The sequence below is a fragment of the Saimiri boliviensis genome, chromosome 11, assembly GCF_048565385.1.
Source record: "Saimiri boliviensis isolate mSaiBol1 chromosome 11, mSaiBol1.pri, whole genome shotgun sequence".
Classification (NCBI taxonomy): Eukaryota; Metazoa; Chordata; class Mammalia; order Primates; family Cebidae; genus Saimiri; species Saimiri boliviensis.
Genome location: NC_133459.1, coordinates 50,587,097 through 50,605,621, shown reverse-complemented (window position 1 = coordinate 50,605,621; position 18,525 = coordinate 50,587,097). Strand labels below are relative to the sequence as shown.

Sequence of the window (18,525 nt, the reverse complement as noted above, 5' to 3'; positions counted from 1 at the left end):
TGAGGTGGGTGGATCATGAGGTCAGGAGTTCAAGACCGGCATGACCAACATGGTAAAACCCCGTCTCTACTTTAAAAAAATACAAAAATTGTGCTCACTTTGGCAGCACATATATTAAAATTGGAACGATACAGAGAAGATTAGCAAAAAACAAAATAAATACAAAAATTAGCTGGGCATGGTGGTGCATACCTGTAATCCCAGCTACATGGGAGGCTGAGGCAGGAGAATCACTTGAACCCAGGAGGCGGAGGTTATGGTGACCCGACAGTGCACCATTGCACTCCAGCCTAGGCGACAGAGCAAGACTCCATCTCAAAAAAAAAAAGAAATGGCTTGGAAAAATTTGACATCAGGAAACTTTCCGGCAAGTCCACTGAGGTGCTGGTTCATCAGGGCACAGAAGGGAATTACTTGTTTATAAAGGTGCAAGATGACCCACAAACCCTCACTGGCTTTGGTAACTTCTTGGACATAATGCTTCCCTGAGATCTCCAAAACTTCTCCAAATTTATTCTTCAGTTTAGTTGCTTTCCACTCAGCCAGTCTCTGCCTTCTGTACATTTTAATAGCACAGTCATCCTCCTCATTAAACTCATCTTCATGATCCACCAGCTATTCCAAAGTCATATCTTCAAACGTTGTCACCACTGACTGCTGGAGAATGCGCTTTCTCCTCTTCTGTCTCTTCTGCCGATTCTTTCAGACTTTCCTTGGGGGCTAAGATGCCCTTTTTGCATGTCATTCCACTTGGTGTCTGTGTGGGGTCCTGCATCTTGTTTCCAATCACTCAAGCCAGTTGTGCCCTCTGGTAGACCCCTTAAATCCTTCTTATTTAGTCTTTCCACAGGAACACTCTTTATTTTTTTTTTTTGAGACGGAGTTTCGCCCTTGTTACCCAGGCTGGAGTGCAATGGCGTGATCTCGGCTCACTGCAACCTCCGCCTCCTGAGTTAAAGCAATTCTCTTGCCTCAGCCTCCTGAGTAGCTGGGATTACCGGCACGCACCACCATGCCCAGCTAATCTTTTGTATTTTTAGTAGAGACGGGGTTTCACCATGTTGACCAGGATGGTCTCGATCTCTCGACCTCATGATCCACCCACCTCGGCCTCCCAAAGTGCTGGGATTACAGGCTTGAGCCACCGCGCCCGGCCGGAACACTCTTTAAAACTCCTCCTCTGCTCCTATAAAACTTGATACTGCCGAGCGCAGTGGCTCACGCCTGTAATCCCAGCACTTTGGGAGGCCGAGGCGGGTGGATCACGAGGTCAGGAGATCAAGACCATTCTGGTCAACATGGTGAAACCCCGTCTCTAGTAAAAATACAAAAAAAAAAAAAAAAAATTAGCTGGGCATGGTGGCGCGTGCCTGTAATCCCAGCTACTCAGGAGGCTGAGGCAGGAGAATTGCCTGAACCCAGGAGGTGGAGGTTGCGGTGAGCCGAGATCGCGCCACTGCACTCCAGCCTGGGTAACAAGAGCGAAACTCCATCTCAAAAAAACAAAACAAAACAAAAAAACAAAACAAAAAAAAAAAACTTGATACTGTCTACTGATTTTCCTCTTTTCTGTCTCCTTTTGTGGACTTTATTCCACTGTATTACTTAAATGTGACTTTTTGTGTGTGTGTTGCACAGAGCAGAGTGCAGTGGTGCGATCTCAGCTCACACTGGTGCAACCTCCACTTCCCGGGTTCAAGCAATTCTCCTGCCTCAGTCTCCCAAGTAGGTGGAACTACAGGCATGCACCACCACACCCACCTAATTTTTGTATTTTTAGTAGAGACCAGGTTTTGTCATATTAGCCAGGCTGGTCTCAAACTCCTGACCTCAGGCAATCCACCCACCTCAACCTCCCAAAGTGCTGGGATTACAGGCATGACTCACAGTACCCGGCCTTAAATGTGACTTTTATCTAGTCTCATATTCTCTCACGAGACCTCTTCTCTCTTCAATGTAAATGTTCTCACCAGATGATCTCATCCACCCTTGTGGCTTTAACTACTTCTCCCTAAAACCTAGTATGTCTTCTGCATTCCATCTCCTCATCTGAGTCTGAATGATAGACTCAATCAGCCAAACCCAGACATCTAAGGATCACTCTACTCAGCAATGAATCCTAACAATTCAAACCCTAACTATCTCTTTTAGCCAGGCACAGTAGCTCACATCTGTAATTTCAGCACTTTGGGAGGCTAAGGCAGGAGGACTGCTTGAGTTCAAGACCAGCCTGGGCAACATATGGAGACCCTGTCTCTATAAAAAACAAAAAAATTAGGCTGGGCGCAGTGGCTCAAGCCTGTAATCCCAGCACTTTGGGAGGCCGAGGCGGGTGGATCATGAGGTCAAGAGATCAAGACCAACCTGGTCAACATGGTGAAACCCCGTCTCTACTAAAAATACAAAAAAATTAGCTGGGCATGGTGGCACAGGCCCGTAATCCCAGCTACTCAGGAGGCTAAGGCAGGAGAATTGCCTGAACCCAGGAGGCAGAGGTTGCGGTGAGCCAAGATCACGCTATTGCACTCCAGCCTGGGTAACAAGAGTGAAACTCTGTCTCAAAAAAAAAAAAAAAAAAAAAAATTAGCCAGGCATGGTGTGGTCCCAGCTACTCAGGAGGCTGAGGTAGGAAGATTGCTTGGACAAGGTCGAGGCTGCAGTAAACCATGATTATACCACTGCACTCCAGCCTGGGTAACAGAGCAAGACTCTGTCTCATAAATAAGTAATTATCTCTTGAATCCATCCCTTCCTATCCATTCTAGATGTTACTGCTCTAATTTATAGTATCGTCCCTGGCTTTCTTTTCTTCAGTAGTTTCCTCAGTGGTAGCCCTGTATCCATTCTGGCCCTCCTCCAACACATCTGCTACACAGACAACAAAATAATCTCCCAGCACTTTTGGAGACCAAGGTGGGCAGATCACAAGGTCAGGGGTTCGAGATCAGCCTGGCCAATATGGCAAAACCCCATCTCTACTAAAAATACAAAAATTAGCTGGACATGGTGGCGGTCACCTATAGTCCCAGCTACTTGGGATGCTAAAGCACGAGAATCACTTGAACCAAGGAGGTGGAGGTTGCAGTGAGTTGAGATCGTGCCACTGTACTCCAGCCTGGGCAACAAAGCGAGACTCCATATCAGAAAAAAAAAAAAAGCCCAAATAGCCTAGTATTATAAATTCTTCATTGGTTCCCCATGCCCCACGTAAAAAAAAATAATTTTTTTTGATAGTATATGAGGTCTTTCATAATCTAGCTCCTATGTCTAAGTCTCTACTTCACCTCTTGCCCTCAATTCCTTTCCACCTACAAAACCACCATAACACACTATTTGCAGTTCCCCAAATTAGATAACATATGTTGCTCCACATACTGCCATACGTTTGTACCCAGGCTTTCCTCTGCTTGAAACGCCCCTCTCATTTTTACCAATTGGGAAAACTCCTGTTAACTTTTCTTTTCTTTTTTTCTTTCTTTTTTTTTTTTTTTAGACGGAGTTTCGCTCTTGTTACCCAGGCTGGAGTGCAATGGCGCAATCTCGGCTCACCGCAACCTCCGCCTCCTGGGTTCAGGCAATTCTCCTGCCTCAGCCTCCTGAGTAGCTGGGATTACAGGCACGTGCCACCATACCCAGCTAATTTTTTTTTTTTTTTGTATTTTTAGTAGAGACGGGGTTTCACCATGTTGACCAGGATGGTCTTGATCTCTTGACCTCATGATCCACCCACCTCAGCCTCCCAAAGTGCTGGGATTACAGGCTTGAGCCACCGCTCCTGGTCTCCTGTTAATTTTTCTAAACAAAAGAATCACCATTTCAGTTAAGTCTTCCTTGATCTCTCCAGATGGATTGATCATCTTCACAGAATTCTGTGTATTTACTTATTTACATATTTGCCTTCCCATCTAGCCCTTTAATTCCCTGATGGCATGGATGTCTTATTCCTTTTTCTATTATCTAGCACGTAAGCATCGTCTTTACAGAGTACATGGGTCAGATACTGGACAGACCTCCCAGACAGAAAATCAACAAACATCGATCTTAACCTGCACTATAGGATACATGGACCTAGTATTTATAGAACCTTTTATCCAATAACTGCAGAATATACCTTTTTTATCCTCAGCACATGGATCATTCTCAAGCAGATACCATATGTTAGGTCACAAAAGAAGTTTAAAACATTCAAAAACATGGAAATAATATCAAGCATCTTCTCTCACCACAGGGAATAAAATTACAAATCAATAACAAGAGGAATTTTGGAAACTATATAAACACATGGAAATTAAATAATAGACTCCTGAATGGCCAGTAAGGAAACTGAAAATTTTATTGAAACAAATCATAATGGAAACACAACATGTCAAAATCTATGGGATACAGCAAAAAGCAGTACTAAGAGGGAAATTTATACCTATAAGTGCCTACAGCAAAAAAGAAAAACCTTGAAATAAATAACCTAATGCTGCATCTTAAAGAACTAGCAAAGCAAGAGTAAACCAAACCCAAAATTAGAAGAAGTAATAAAGATCAGAGACTAAACGAATTTGAAAATAAAAAAAGGCCGGGCGCGGTGGTTCATGCCTGTAATCTCAGCACTTTGGGAGGCCAAGGCAGGCGGATCATGAGGTCAAGAGATCGAGACCATCCTGGCCAACACGGTGAAACCCCGTCTCTACTAAAAATACAGAAAAACTAGCTGGGCGTGGTGGCGCGTGCCTGTAATCCCAGCTACTCAGGAGGCTGAGGCAGGAGAATTGCCTGAACCCAGGAGGCGGAGGTTGCGGTGAGCCGAGATCGCGCCATTGCACTCCAGCCTGGGTAACAAGAGTGAAACTCCATCTCAAAAAAAAAAGGAGACATTATTACTGATGCCACGAAATTCAAAGGATCATTAGTGGCTACTATGAGCAACTATATTCCTACAAATTAAAGTAAATGGGTCCATAAGTGTTGTTAAACGAATAAATGATGCAATGGATTTACAAATATTAGTATGTTAATATATTAATGTTATAAAAACTAAAAGGAAACAATTATTACAGCTTAGCATTATCTGACAAGACTTCATGAAATGCTTTGAACTGAGTATTAAATGATCATAAGAAGAATTCAAAAAAAAGAGCAATAAAAATTTTCAAAATCTTCTTAAGTGAGATCTATAAAAAGTCAAAACTAATTCTTGGCTGTTTCAATGTATATAATTGTTACATCATATAACAAAAATGTATTTCTACAGGAAAAAAATTGAGCTTTACCGGTTGACAAATCCATTCAACAAATATATTAGCTTACTATAGGCCAAGATCAAGTTGAAAATAAGAGGACAGCAAGGAGTTAGGGTACAAATACTTCATTAGCAAGTTTTTGGGCCAAATCTCATTACAACATTACAATAAAAAACCTCCACATAGCTCGACACAGTGGCTCACTTCTGTAATCCCAGCACTTTGGGAGGCTGAGGTGGGTGGATCACCTGAGGTCAGGAGTTTGAGACCAGCTGAGACAACACAGTGAAACCCCATCTCTACTAAAATACAAAAAATTAGCTGTGCATGGTGGTGGGCTCCTGTAATCCCAGCTACTAGGGAGGCTGATGCAGGAGAATCGCTTGAACCCAGGAGGCAGAGGTTGCAGTGAGCCGAGATCATGCCATTGCACTCCAGCCTGGGCAACAAGAGCAAAACTCCATCTCAAAAAAAAAAAAAAAAAGGAAGTCTCCACAAAATCCAGATTTATATAAGTATTATTCACTCAACCAGTACTTGAGCACCTTGTTAATGTGTTCCTTCAACAATCAAGGGTAAAGATTAAGCCCTCTATTACTAAAACATTTTAAATGTCATCTGAGTATAAAATGAAATAAATGAGGGAAAAACTAATTTTTTCTATCAAAAAAAAAAAAAAAAACAAGGAATACAACTAACAAAAGATGTAAAAGATCTCTTCAAGAACTACAAACCACTGATCAAGGAAATAAGAGAGGCCACAAACAGAGGCTCAATGGTTAGAAAGAATCAATATTGTGAAAATGGCCATACTGCCCAAAGTAATTTATAGATTCAAAGCTATCCCCATCAAACTACCATTGACCTTCTTCACAGAACTGGGAAAAATCACTTTAAACTTCATATGAAACCAAAAGAGAACCCACATAGCCAAGACAATCCGAAGCAAAAAGAATAAAGCTGGAGGCATCACACTACCTGACTTCAAACTATACTACAAGGCTACAGTAATCAAAACAGCACGGTACTGGTACCAAAACAGAGATATAGACCAATGGAGCAGAATAGAGGACTCAGAAACACCACCACACATCTACAACCATCTGATCTTTGACAAACCTGACAAAAACAAGCAATGGGGAAAGGGTTCCCTATTTAATAAATGGTGTTGGGAAAACTGGCTAGTCATATGCAGGAAGCTGAAACTGGACCCCTTCCTTACACCTTATACAAAAATTAACTCCAGATGGATTAAAGATTTAAACATAAGAACTAACATCATAAAAATCCTAGAAGAGGTCAGGCGCGGTGGCTCAAGCCTGTAATCCCAGCACTTTGGGAGGCTGAGGCGGGTGGATCACGAGGTCAAGAGATTGAGACCATCCTGGTCAACATGGTGAAACCGCGTCTCTACTAAAAATACAAAACATTAGCTGGGCATGGTGGAGCGTGCCTGTAATCCCGGCTACTCAGGAGGCTGAGGCAGGAGAATTGCCTGAACCCAGAAGGCGGAGGTTGCAGTGAGCCGAGATCGCGCCATTGCACTCCAGTCTGGGTAACAAGAGCGAAACTCTGTCTCAAAAAAAAAAAAAAAAAAAAAAAAATCCTAGAAGAAAACCTAGGCAACAGGACACAGGCACAGGCAAGGACTTCATGACTAAAACGCCAAAAGCAAGAGCAACAAAAGCCAAAATAGACAGATGGAATCTAATTAAACTTAAGAACTTCTTTACAGCAAAAGCAACAATCATTAGAGTAAACTGGCAACCAAAAGAATGGGAAATAATTTTTGCAATCTACCCATCTAACAAAGGGCTAATATCCAAAATCTACAAAGAACTAAAGCAGATTTACAAGAAGAAAACAAACAAACCCATTCAAAAGTGGGCAAAGGATACGAACAGACACTTTTCAAAAGAAGACATTATGTAGCCAACAAACATGAAAAAATGCTCATCATCATCGGTCATTAGAGAAATGCAAATCAAAACCACATTAAGATACCATTTCATGACAGTTAGAATGGCAATCATTAAAAATCTGGAGACAACAGATGCTGGAGAGGATATGGAGAAAAAGGAACACTGTTGGTGGGAGTGTAAATTAGTTCAACCACTGTGGAAGACAGTGTGGCGATTTCTCAAGGATCTAGAAATAGAAATTCCATTTGACCCAGCAATCCCATTACTGGGTATATACTCAAAGGATTATAAATTGTTCTATTAGAAAGACACATGCACACGTATGTTTGTTGTGGTACTGTGTACAATAGTAAAGACCTTGAACCAACCCAAATGCCCATCAATGATAGACTAGACAAAGTAAATGTGGCACATATACACCATGGAATACTATGTAGCCATAAAAAACGAGTTCATGTCCTTTGTAGAGACATGGATAAATCTAGAAACCATCATTCTCAGCAAACTGACACAAGAACAGAAAACCAAACACCACATATTTTCACTTATAGGCAGGTAATGAACAATGACAACACTTGGGCACAGGAAAGAGAACACTAACTGGGCTAGGTGGCGGGGGAGGAGGGGGAGGGACAGAGCGGGGGAGAGGAGGATGGGAAGGGGTAACACCAGAAAAAATGCCTGATGTAAGCAACGGGGGCGGGGAGGTGGGGGTGGAGATGGGAAACCACCATGGCATGTATGTACCTATGCAACAATCCTGCAGAATGCAGGACATGCACATGTATCCCAGAGCCCAAAGCACAATTTAAAAAAATATATATTTTAAGGGCCGGGCATGGTGGCTCACGCCTGTAATCCCAGCACTTTGGGAAGCCGAGGTGGGTGGATCACGAGGTCAAGAGATCGAGACCATCCTGGTAAACACAGTGAAACCCCGCCTCTACTAAAAATACAAAAAATTAGCTGGACATGGTGGCGCGTGCCTGTAATCCCAGCTACTCAGGAGGCTGAGGCAGGAGAATTGCCTGAACCCAGGAGGCGGAGGTTGCGGTGAGCCGATATCGCGCCATTGCACTCCAGCCTGGGTAACAAGAGCAAAACTCCGTCTCAAAAAAAAAAAAAATATATATATATATGTATATATATATATATAATAATTAATCCAATTAAAGTACAATTTTAAAATATATATTTTTAAAAATAATTAAGTCAAATACTCAGTGAAGTTTATCTAACAAGGTTGTTGAATTTGAATATAAGCACTGTTTCATCTCGAAACAGCAAGTAAACAGGCAAAACCCGAGTTCTCACAGAGATTACATGCTAATGGATGGAAATGAATGACAAACAAGATTAACATGTAAAATATATGATAAGCTAGATGACGTGTTAAGGAGAAAAAGAAAGGGAGAGGAAAATTTGAGGGTTATAAATTTATTTTATTTTATTGAGACAGTATCTTGTTCTGTCACCCAGGCTGGAGTGCAGTGGCACAATCATGGCTCAAAGCAGCTTGACCCCCTGGGCTTAGGTGAACTTCACATCGTGGCCTCCCAAGCTGGGAGCACAGGTGAGCACCACCACGCCTGGCTTGTTGTATTTTTTGTAGCAATTGAGTTTTACCATGTTCCCCATGCTGGTCTCAAAGTCCTGGGCTCAAGTAATCTCTGCCCACTTCTGCCTCCCAAACTGATAGGATTGTAGGCATGAGGCACTACACTCGACTGGAGGTTATAATTTTAAATAGGGCAGCCAAAGAAAGTCTCACTGAGTCACATCATATCTGGATGTCAGAGAGCAATCCTGTGAATATTCAGAGGAAGATAGTTAAAAACAGAGGAATGGCAAGAACAAAGCACAGATTAAGGGGGAGAAATAGTAGCAGATGAGAGGGAGGAGTTTATCGTAGGGTCAGATTAGGGTTGGCCAGCTGCCACTTATTTCCAGCAAAAATCAATACAGTAAAATTTCAATACACTAAAAGAAACCTGATACCTCATCTAGAATTTGCTTTTAAAGAATCTAATCTGGCTAGGTGTGGTGGCTCATATCTGTAATCCTAGCACCCTGGGAAGCTGAGGCAGGAGGATTCCTTGATCCCAGGAGTTCAAGATCAACCTGGACAACATAGGGAGACCTTGTCTCTACAAAATAGTAAAAAAAAAATTGCCCAGACATGGTGATGTGTCCCTGAGATCCTAGCTACTCAGGAGGCTTAGGTGGGAGGCTTGCTTGAGCCTGAGGTTGAGACCACAATGAGCCACAGTTGAGCCACTGCACTCCAGCCTAGGCTACAGAGCAAAACTCTGGTGTTTTTAAAAAAGAGGAGGAGGAGGAAGAGAGAAGAACAAAGAAAAAGAAAGAAGAGGATTCCTCTAAGCTGTAACACAAACTTAATTTGTTTCTATTTTCAAATCTGCTTTATGAGAAATTTTAATGTTTCCTTAACTAAGGACTATACTAAATTAAAGTGGTACCTCCTCACTCCTCAGGAAGCCCCAAATTTCACACAGAAACTACTCTATGATCTACATGATGACAAAATACATGTAATACTACAATGCAACTTATACTTCTAACTCCTTTAAAGAGCCTGCTGAAAATATTTCACTAATCCTAAATTTATTTGCTTTTTCTCCAAAAAGCTACAGAAACAAAGATTTTTGCTGCAAGCATCTCACAGGATCTGAATGTTCCGAAAATCAACTGCAATTCTGCTGTCTATATGCTGAGAGGTCACTGCTTTGGATCTGCTATCATGAAGGCTCTCTCGAAGTTATCTTTAGTTCACATGTTTGTTGCTGTGACTTTGTTTGGGTATGCAGAATCAAGAGTATTACTGAGGCTGGGCGTGGTGGCTCATGCTAGTAATCCAAACATTTTGGGAGGCTAAGATGGGTGGATCACCTGAGGTGGGGAGTTTGAGACCAGCCTGACCAACATACTGAAACCCTGTCTCTTTAAAAAAAAAAAAAAAAGTATTACTGTACTCTTGATTGGTTTCACATTAAAATGAAAAGCACTGACAGTTGATGATTCGTATGTGCTTTCTGATGAGGTGTTTCTGAGAAGTGGGTGTCCTATAACCAATGTGTGGAAAGATTTTTATACATGTTTGTACTCTACAAGTGACTGTGGCATCATATCTCAGGTTTTAAAAGGGTAGTTTATTTTTAGATCTATGCTAATATTTACCTCTAGAACATTACCAAGGCAAGGATTCATATGTATCTCATGTGCTGTTGAGATGGGTCTTCATAACAACCTGCAGTTTCATTTACCCACCCAAGGTAGGCCAAATCACTGGCTTCTCCCACTTACCAAGACTACTGCTGAAACACTATCAAGTGCTTGAAATCACACTTCAAAGATTAAAACATATTTTCCTTATTTATCCACCAAGATTGATGAAGTCAAGGAAGTACCTAACATTAGATCACTGCACATCCTATGCCTCATTTTCTCTTCCATGGGAGACAGAAGGTGAGCTATGTAATGTGATACACGGAGCAATTGCAGCTGCCTGAGGACTGAGAAACAAGGTGCCTAAACTATAGCAATTCTGACAATGGCAGAGCTCTTACTGATACCATGTGTTTGTATTAAACTGCAACTTTAATAAAGCAGACATTTCTTTGTATGACTCCTTTTGAGAAATGTTTTTAATTATATTAGCATCATATTCAATACATAATTTTTCTTCTGCTAATGGGAATTATTTTCTTTTTTTTTTTTTTTTTTTTGAGACGGAGTTTCGCTCTTGTTACCCAGGCTGGAGTGCAATGGCGCGATATCGGCTCACTCACCGCAACCTCCGCCTCCTGGGTTCAGGCAATTCTCCTGCCTCAGCCTCCTGAGTAGCTGGGATTACAGGCACGCGCCACCATGCCCAGCTAATTTTTTGTATTTTCAGTAGAGACAGGGTTTCACCATGTTGACCAGGTTGGTATCGATCTCTCGACCTCGTGATCCACCCGCCTCGGCCTCCCAAAGTGCTGGGATTACAGGCTTGAGCCACCGCCCCCGGCCGGGAATTATTTTCTATAAAGATTAAGTGCTACAAGTGCTACATTTTTTTTTTTTTCCTTGAGAGAGAGTTTTGCTCTGGTTACCCAGGCTGGAGTGCAATGGCACAATCTCGGCTCACCGCAACCTCCGCCTCCTGGGTTCAGGCAATTTTCCTGCCTCAGCCTCCTGAGTAGCTGGGATTACAGGCACGCATCACCATGCCCAGCTAATTTTTTTTGTATTTTTAGTAGAGATGGGGTTTCACCATGTTGACCAGGATGTTCATGATCTCTTGACCTCGTGATCCACCCACCTCGGCCTCCCAAAGTACTGGGATTACAGGCGTGAGCCACCGCGCCCAGCCTCAAGTGCTACATTTTTTAAAAAGATGTGTTCAGAGTAAGTATGAAATGCAAGCCTTAAAACTTTTTTTTTTTTCTTTTTTTAAGACCTGGCGTAGGCCGGGCGCGGTGGCTCAAGCCTGTAATCCCAGCACTTCGGGAGGCCGAGGCAGGTGGATCACGAGGTCAAGAGATCGAGACCATCCTGGTCAACATGGTGAAACCCCGTCTCTACTAAAAATACAAAACATTAGCTGGGCATGGTGGAGCATGCCTGCAATCCCAGCTACTCAGGAGGCTGAGGCAGGAGAATTGCCTGAACCCAGGAGGCGGAGGTTGCGGTGAGCCGAGATCGCGCCATTGCACTCCAGCCTGGGTAACAAGAGCAAAACTCCGTCTCAAAAAAAAAAAAAAAAAAAAAAAAAAGAACTGGCGTCACCCAGGCTAGAGTGCAGTGGCATTATCACAGCTACTGCAGTCTTAACCTCCTTAGTCTCGGGTGATCCTCCCATCTCAGCCTCCAGCTGGGACTACAGGTGCATGTCACCATGCCTGACTAATTTTTTTTTTTTTTTTTTTTTTTTGTAGAGATGGAACCAGAAGTTGTCCAGACTGGTCTCAAACCCCTGGGCTCAAGCAATGCTCCCACCTTGGCCTCCTAATGCTGGGATTGCAGGCGTGAGCTACCACACCCAGCCTAAAACTTTATTTTTTTAATCATCAAGGTGGAGTTAGAATGTATAAGCAAACAATAAAGTATTCATATGAAAAATCATGAAGGGTACAGATTAAGCACTGTATTAGTAAAACATTTTAAAATAAGATTAAGTCAGTTAAACACTTGATAGAGTTTATCTAACCAGGTTGCTGAATTTATAAAAACCTTTTTTATTTTTTTGAGATGAAGTCTCATTCTTGTTCCCCAGACCGAGTGCAATGGCACAATCTCAGCTCACTGCAACCTCCACCTCCCAGGTTCAAGCAATTCTCCTATCTCAGCCTTCTGAGTAGCTGGGATTACAGGCGTCTGCCATCACATCCAGCTCATTTTTGTATTTTTAGTAGAGACAGGGTTTCACCGTGTTAGCCAGGCTGGTCTCAAACTCCTGACCTCAGGTGATTGTCCGCCTCGGTCTCCCAAAGTGCTGTGATTACAGGAGTGAGCCACCGCAGCCAGCCAAAAACTTTTAAACAGGCTAAGTAATCTTATGAGGTAAAGTTCAGGTTGGAACATTCGAACAAAAAATGGGATGAGTTCAGATTACTCCAGTGGTTCTCAAAGTGTAGTCCACAGACTCATGGGAATCCACATCTTAGTATGTATGCCCTTTTCACCATGTTGACAACTGCAATGAAAGTAATACGCCGGGCGCAGTGGCACGTGCCTGTAGTCCCAGCTACTCGGGAGGCTGAGGTGGGAGGACCGATTGAGCCCAGGAGTTCTGGGCTGTAGGGCACTATGTCGATCGGGTGTCCACACTAAATTTGGCATTGATTTGGTGACCTCCCGGGAGTGGGGGACCACCAGGTTGCCTAAGGAGGGGTGAACTGACCCAGGTCAGAAATGGAGCAGGTCAAAATTCCCCTGCTGATCCATAGTGGGATCGTGCCTGTGAATAGCCAGCCACTGCACCAGCCTGGGCAACATAAGGAGACGTTGTCTCTTTAAATAAACAAACAAACAACAAATAAATAAATAAAAGAAAGTGCAATAGCAATGATGGGTAGAACTGCTTGCATCTTAGCACCAATCAAGGCAGCAATACCAAACTAAACTAGGAGTCTTATTCTTCACTGACATGCGCTTTCAGTTATTCTAAAATGTCAGTTTCACTTGACTGATGAAGCAATAAAAATCATTAACTTTGTTAAATCGCGACTATTAAGTCTTTTTGATATTCTGCGTGACAAAATGGGGAGTATGAAGAAGGCACTTCTACTGCATACCAAAGTGTGACAGTATGCAAACTCATCCCTTTTAACTACTGTTACTTCAAAGAAAAGAGGGCATTAAAATGGAGCAGGAATAGCAGAAGGGGATTCAAAGAAGAGGAGCTAAGTAGGATACAAGATATGCTTCCAATCCTCTAAAAATTGATGACACAATCTAGAAGAAAAAGTCTGCTATTATTATTTATATGTCCATCTCTTCAATGACTGTTCTGACAATTTGCTATGTTCTAGGAACTATGCTGACCACTACCTATTGAATTGAACCTGAAATAGCAAACTTTTCTGTCAGAAGAACCCAGAGTTCTACGCCAATGGTTCTAAACTCTTAACAGCAAAACCTCTATTAACAGCAGAATCCCAATAGCAGCTCACGGATAAGTGCTCTGATTGACGTATCATCTAGAAAAGTTCAAATACACACATCCCAGGAACTTGCCTTCTATCTCCCATTTACCTATTCTCAACAGTGATTCTGTGGACTATCTAATTCAATCATATTTTTCCACAGGTCTCAACTGATTTATTCTGTTCCCTTCTATACATACACATGCATGTACACATACAAGTACACACGTAACACTCCCTCACAGACTGTTCAGGGGTCCCATTGTCCTTCCCTTTCCTTTTATTTCTCTAATTCATATTGAAAGATCTCAGTGAGGCCCTTCCACCAAACCACATGCTTTTTTCTGATGATCTCTTTTATTTCTTTCTTGTCTAATTACACTAATAGTTCCTCCAAAAATGGTGAAGGTAGACATTTTGTTTCTGACTTTAATAAAAATTGTTGCAGTCACCATTAAGCCTGATATATGTTATTATATTTATATAATTAAAAACAACAAAGGTAGTGGTTCCTCAACATTATTGTTATTATTGTTTAATACTAGTCTACTTCTTATTTTCTGAATTTTTTTTAATTGTGGTAAAATACACATATATACCATTTTAGATTTTTTTTTTCTTTTTTGAGACGGAGTTTTGCTCTTGTTACCCAGACTGGAGTGCAATGGCACGATCTCGGCTCACCGCAACCTCCGCCTCCTGGGTTCAGGCAATTCTCCTGCCTCAGCCTCCTGAGTAGCTGGGATTACAGGCACGCGCCACCATGCCCAGCTAGTTTTTTGTATTTTTAGTAGAGACGGGGTTTCACCTTGTTGACCAGGACGGTCTCGATCTCTTGACCTCATGATCCACCCGCCTCGGCCTCCCAAAGTGCTGGGATTACAGGCTTGAGCCACCGCGCCCGGCTAGATATTTTTTAAAGTGTACAATTTGAGCCGGGCACAGTGGCTCACACCTGTAATCCCAGCACTTTGGGAAGCTGAGGCAAACGGATCACCTGAGGTCAAAAGTTCGAGACCAGCCTGACCAATATGGGGAAACCCCGTCTTTAAAAAAAAAAAAAAAAAGGAGGCGGGCGCAGTGGCTCAAGCCTGTAATCCCAGCACTTTGGGAGGCCGAGGTGGGTGGATCATGAGGTCGAGAGATCGAGACCATCCTGGTCAACACGGTGAAACCCCGTCTCTACTAAAAATACAAAAAAAAAACTAGCTGGGCGTGGTGGCGCGTGCCTGTAATCCCAGCTACTTAGGAGGCTGAGGCAGGAGAATTGCCTGAGCCCAGGAGGCGGAGGTTGCAGTGAGCCGAGATCGCGCCATTGCACTCCAGCCTGGGTAACTAGAGTGAAACTCCATCTCAGAAAAAAGAAAAAAAAAAAAAAAATACAAAAAATTAGCTGGGCATGGTGGCGCATGCCTGTAATCCCAGCTACTCAGGAGGCTGAGGCAAGAGAATTGCCTGAACCCAGGAGGTGGAGGTTGCGGTAAGCTGAGATCACGCCATTGCACTCCAGCCTGGGTAACAAGAGCGAAACTCCGTCTCAAAAAAAAAAAAAAAATGTACAATTTGGTGGCATTAAATATATCCACACAGTTGTGCAACCATCACTTCCATCCATCATCAGAACTTTTTCAACTTTCCAAAGTGAAACTCTGTACATATGAAACTCCCCATTTCCCCTTCCCCACAGCTTCTGACAGTCACCATTCTGCTTTGTCTCTACAAACTTGCCAATTGTATTATTTTACTAGTAAGAATCTCAAATCCTGAAAGACTGGGTCACTTTTCCAAGATCATCCAGATAAAAGTCAAAAGCAAGCACTTAGTTAGAAAGGAAAGCAGCAATCATCTACAGCCAAATAGATTCACTAAGTCAGACCAAATAACTTCATTTCCTTTTCTGCCTCAATGCCTTTATAGCCTTGGTTTGGTGGGTGTCTGCAAAGGATGGTGGACGGATGGATGGACGGACAGATGTATAAAGATACATACTCATTGTCGGCCAGGTGCAGTGGCTCACACCTGTAATCCCAACACTTTGGGAGACTGAGGCAGGCGGCTCACTTGAGGTTAGGAGTTCAAGACCAGCCTGGCCAACGTGGTGAAAGCCCGTCTCTAGCGCCGGGCATGGTGGCTCACACCTGTAATCCCAGCATTTTGGGAGGTCAAGGCAGGCAGATCACCTGAGGTTAGGAGTTTAAGACAAGCCTAACCAACATGGAGAAACCTCAGCTCTACCAAAAATAAAAAAATTAAAAATTAGCCAGGCATGGTGGTGCATACCTGAAATCCCAGCTACTCTGGAGACTGAGGCAGAAGAATCACTTGAACCCAGGAGGGAGAGGCTGAGGTGAGCCGAGATCGTGCCATTGCACTGTCGCCGGGGCAACAAAAGGGAAACTATGTCTTAAAAAAAAAAAAAGGAAAGAAAGCCCGTCTCTACTAAAAATACAAAAATTAGCTGGACATGGTGGTGCGTGCCTGTAACCCCAGCTACTGAGGAGGCTGAGGAAGGAGAATCACTTGAACCCGGGAGGCAGAGGTTGCAGTGGGCCAAGGTGGTGCCATTGCACTCCAGCCTGGGCTATAGAGTAAGACTCTGTCTCAAAAGAAAAAAAAAAAAAAAGATATATACTCATTGTCTTTTAAGCAATAAATGTAGAAATTCAGTCTGGGCAACATGGTAAAAACCTGTCTCTCCAAAAAAAAAAAAAAAAAAACCAAAAAAAATTAGTTAGGTATAGTGGCATGCACCTACAGTCCCAGCTACTGGGGAGGCTGAGGTGGGAAGACAGCCTGAGCCTGGGAGGTAGAGGTTGCAGTGAGCAGTGATTGAGCACCACACTCCAGACTGCGTGACAGGAGACCCTGTTTAAAAAAAAAAAAAAGAAAAGAAAGTAGAAATTTGGATCATATTTTAGTATGGTCAATTTCTAACAGGCTGAATAGTGTTGACCATAAATACCTATCCATCTGAAGGCAGATTGCCAATGGCATAGCCTATAGCTTGATTCTCAGTCTTATCCTATTTAACATTTAAAAAATAATAATTTAGATGGGGTCTCACTATGTTGCCCACACTGGTCTTTAACTCCTGGGCTCAAGTGATCCTCCCAAAGTGCTGGGATTACATATGTAAGCTACCATGCCTGGCCCTGTTTAACATTTTTATTAATGATTTGGATGTGACCATTTATGGCACAGCAATGAAATATGTGATGGATATAAAGAAAAGTATGAGCCAGGTACAGTGGCTAACACCCGTAATCCCAGCACTTTAGGAGGCTGAGGCAGGTGGATCATGAGGTCAGGAGTTCGAGACCGGCCTGACGGTAAAACCCCGTCTCTATTCTTTAAAAAAAAAAAAAAAAAAAAAAAAACGAAAAGTATGACAGTTCAATCTGCTGGATTGAATAATCAGTATTCCAAAGATGTAACCAAATTATAATACTAGAATACTCAACTAAGTAATCTCTAACAGACCTAAACTAAAAAAAAATTTAATAAAAACAGAGTAGGTTGGCACCATTTTGCTGTAGTCTGCAACCAAGTGGGAGTGGAGCAGAGAGGCCATTGTTGCCAATTCTTTCCTCTTCCCCATGGTCCAGTCAGTAGATTGATTAGGCCGTTGGCCCTCAAGCCAAGACTTGTCTCTTAATCAGTTTTGGGGAGCACCTCATCAACATGAGTGATGTAGAGAACAACTTCAAGGGCACAATTAATGTTCATGAAGAAATTGAAGTTTTTTCCAAAGAATGTGGAAGATAAATCAAGATAAAAGAAGGCTAATGGAATGTATTAAGGATCAGAAAGTTAAAATTGAATGGTGGAAAAATTGATCAGAAGATTGGTAAGATAAAAGCACTTCAATTTTTTTTTCTTTTTTAATAAAGATGGGGTTTCACCGTGATGGCCAGGCTGGTCTTGAACTCCTGACCTCAGGTGATCCACCCACCTCGGCCTCCCAAAGTGCTAGGATTACAGGCGTGAGCCACCGTGCCCAGCCAGCACTTGAATTTTTTTTTTTTTTTTTTTTTTTTTGAGACGGAGTTTCGCTCTTGTTACCCAGGCTGGAGTGCAATGGCGCGATATCAGCTCACCGCAACCTCTGCCTCCTGGCTTCAGGCAATTCTCCTGCCTCAGCCTCCTGAGTAGCTGGGATTACAGGCACACGCCACCATGCCCAGCTAATTTTTTGTATTTTTAGTAGAGACGGGGTTTCACCATGTTGGCCAGGATGGTCTCAATCTCTTGACCTCGTGATCCACCCACCTCGGCCTCCCAAAGTGCTGGGATTACAGGCTTGAGCCACCGCGCCCGGCAGCACTTGAATTTTTTTAAGGCTATTTTGAATTGTTTGAATTGGGGAAGAATATACAAAATATAAAACATGAAAAACTCAATCAAGAGAAGTAGAAAGCAAGAATAAAGGAGAATTAAAAGAATATGGAAGAATGAATTGATCCTAGGTTACATAAATGAGTCGCACTCTCACTCAAAATCTCCAACAGGAACTCCTGCTCGTATAAAATAGGAGAGAAAGTTAGGATCTTGTAGTCCTTGCAAGGGTTTCCAAACACTCTGAGTCCCATTCTCAATCAAAATCAAAATCAAGGTTGAAGTCAAGGAGGCATTCTCATCAACGTTAACAGACTCGATCCAGATCCCTCTCTCTCTTTCAGGAGACGATCTCGAAGTAGATCACATACACCAGAATACTGGCAG

At 42.6% G+C, this 18,525-nt stretch overlaps 1 protein-coding gene and 2 pseudogenes across 4 annotated transcripts in view; 1 reads left to right on the top strand and 2 right to left on the bottom strand.

Moving 5' to 3' along the window:
• Positions 1 to 3,857, bottom strand: part of LOC101038589 (phosducin-like protein 3 pseudogene) — a 28,940-nt pseudogene extending 25,083 nt beyond the window's left edge.
• Positions 1 to 18,525, bottom strand: part of ZFYVE9 (zinc finger FYVE-type containing 9) — a 227,987-nt gene that overhangs the window by 186,857 nt on the left and 22,605 nt on the right. The window lies entirely within an intron of this gene.
• Positions 91 to 146, top strand: LOC120366189 (U6 spliceosomal RNA; annotated as a pseudogene).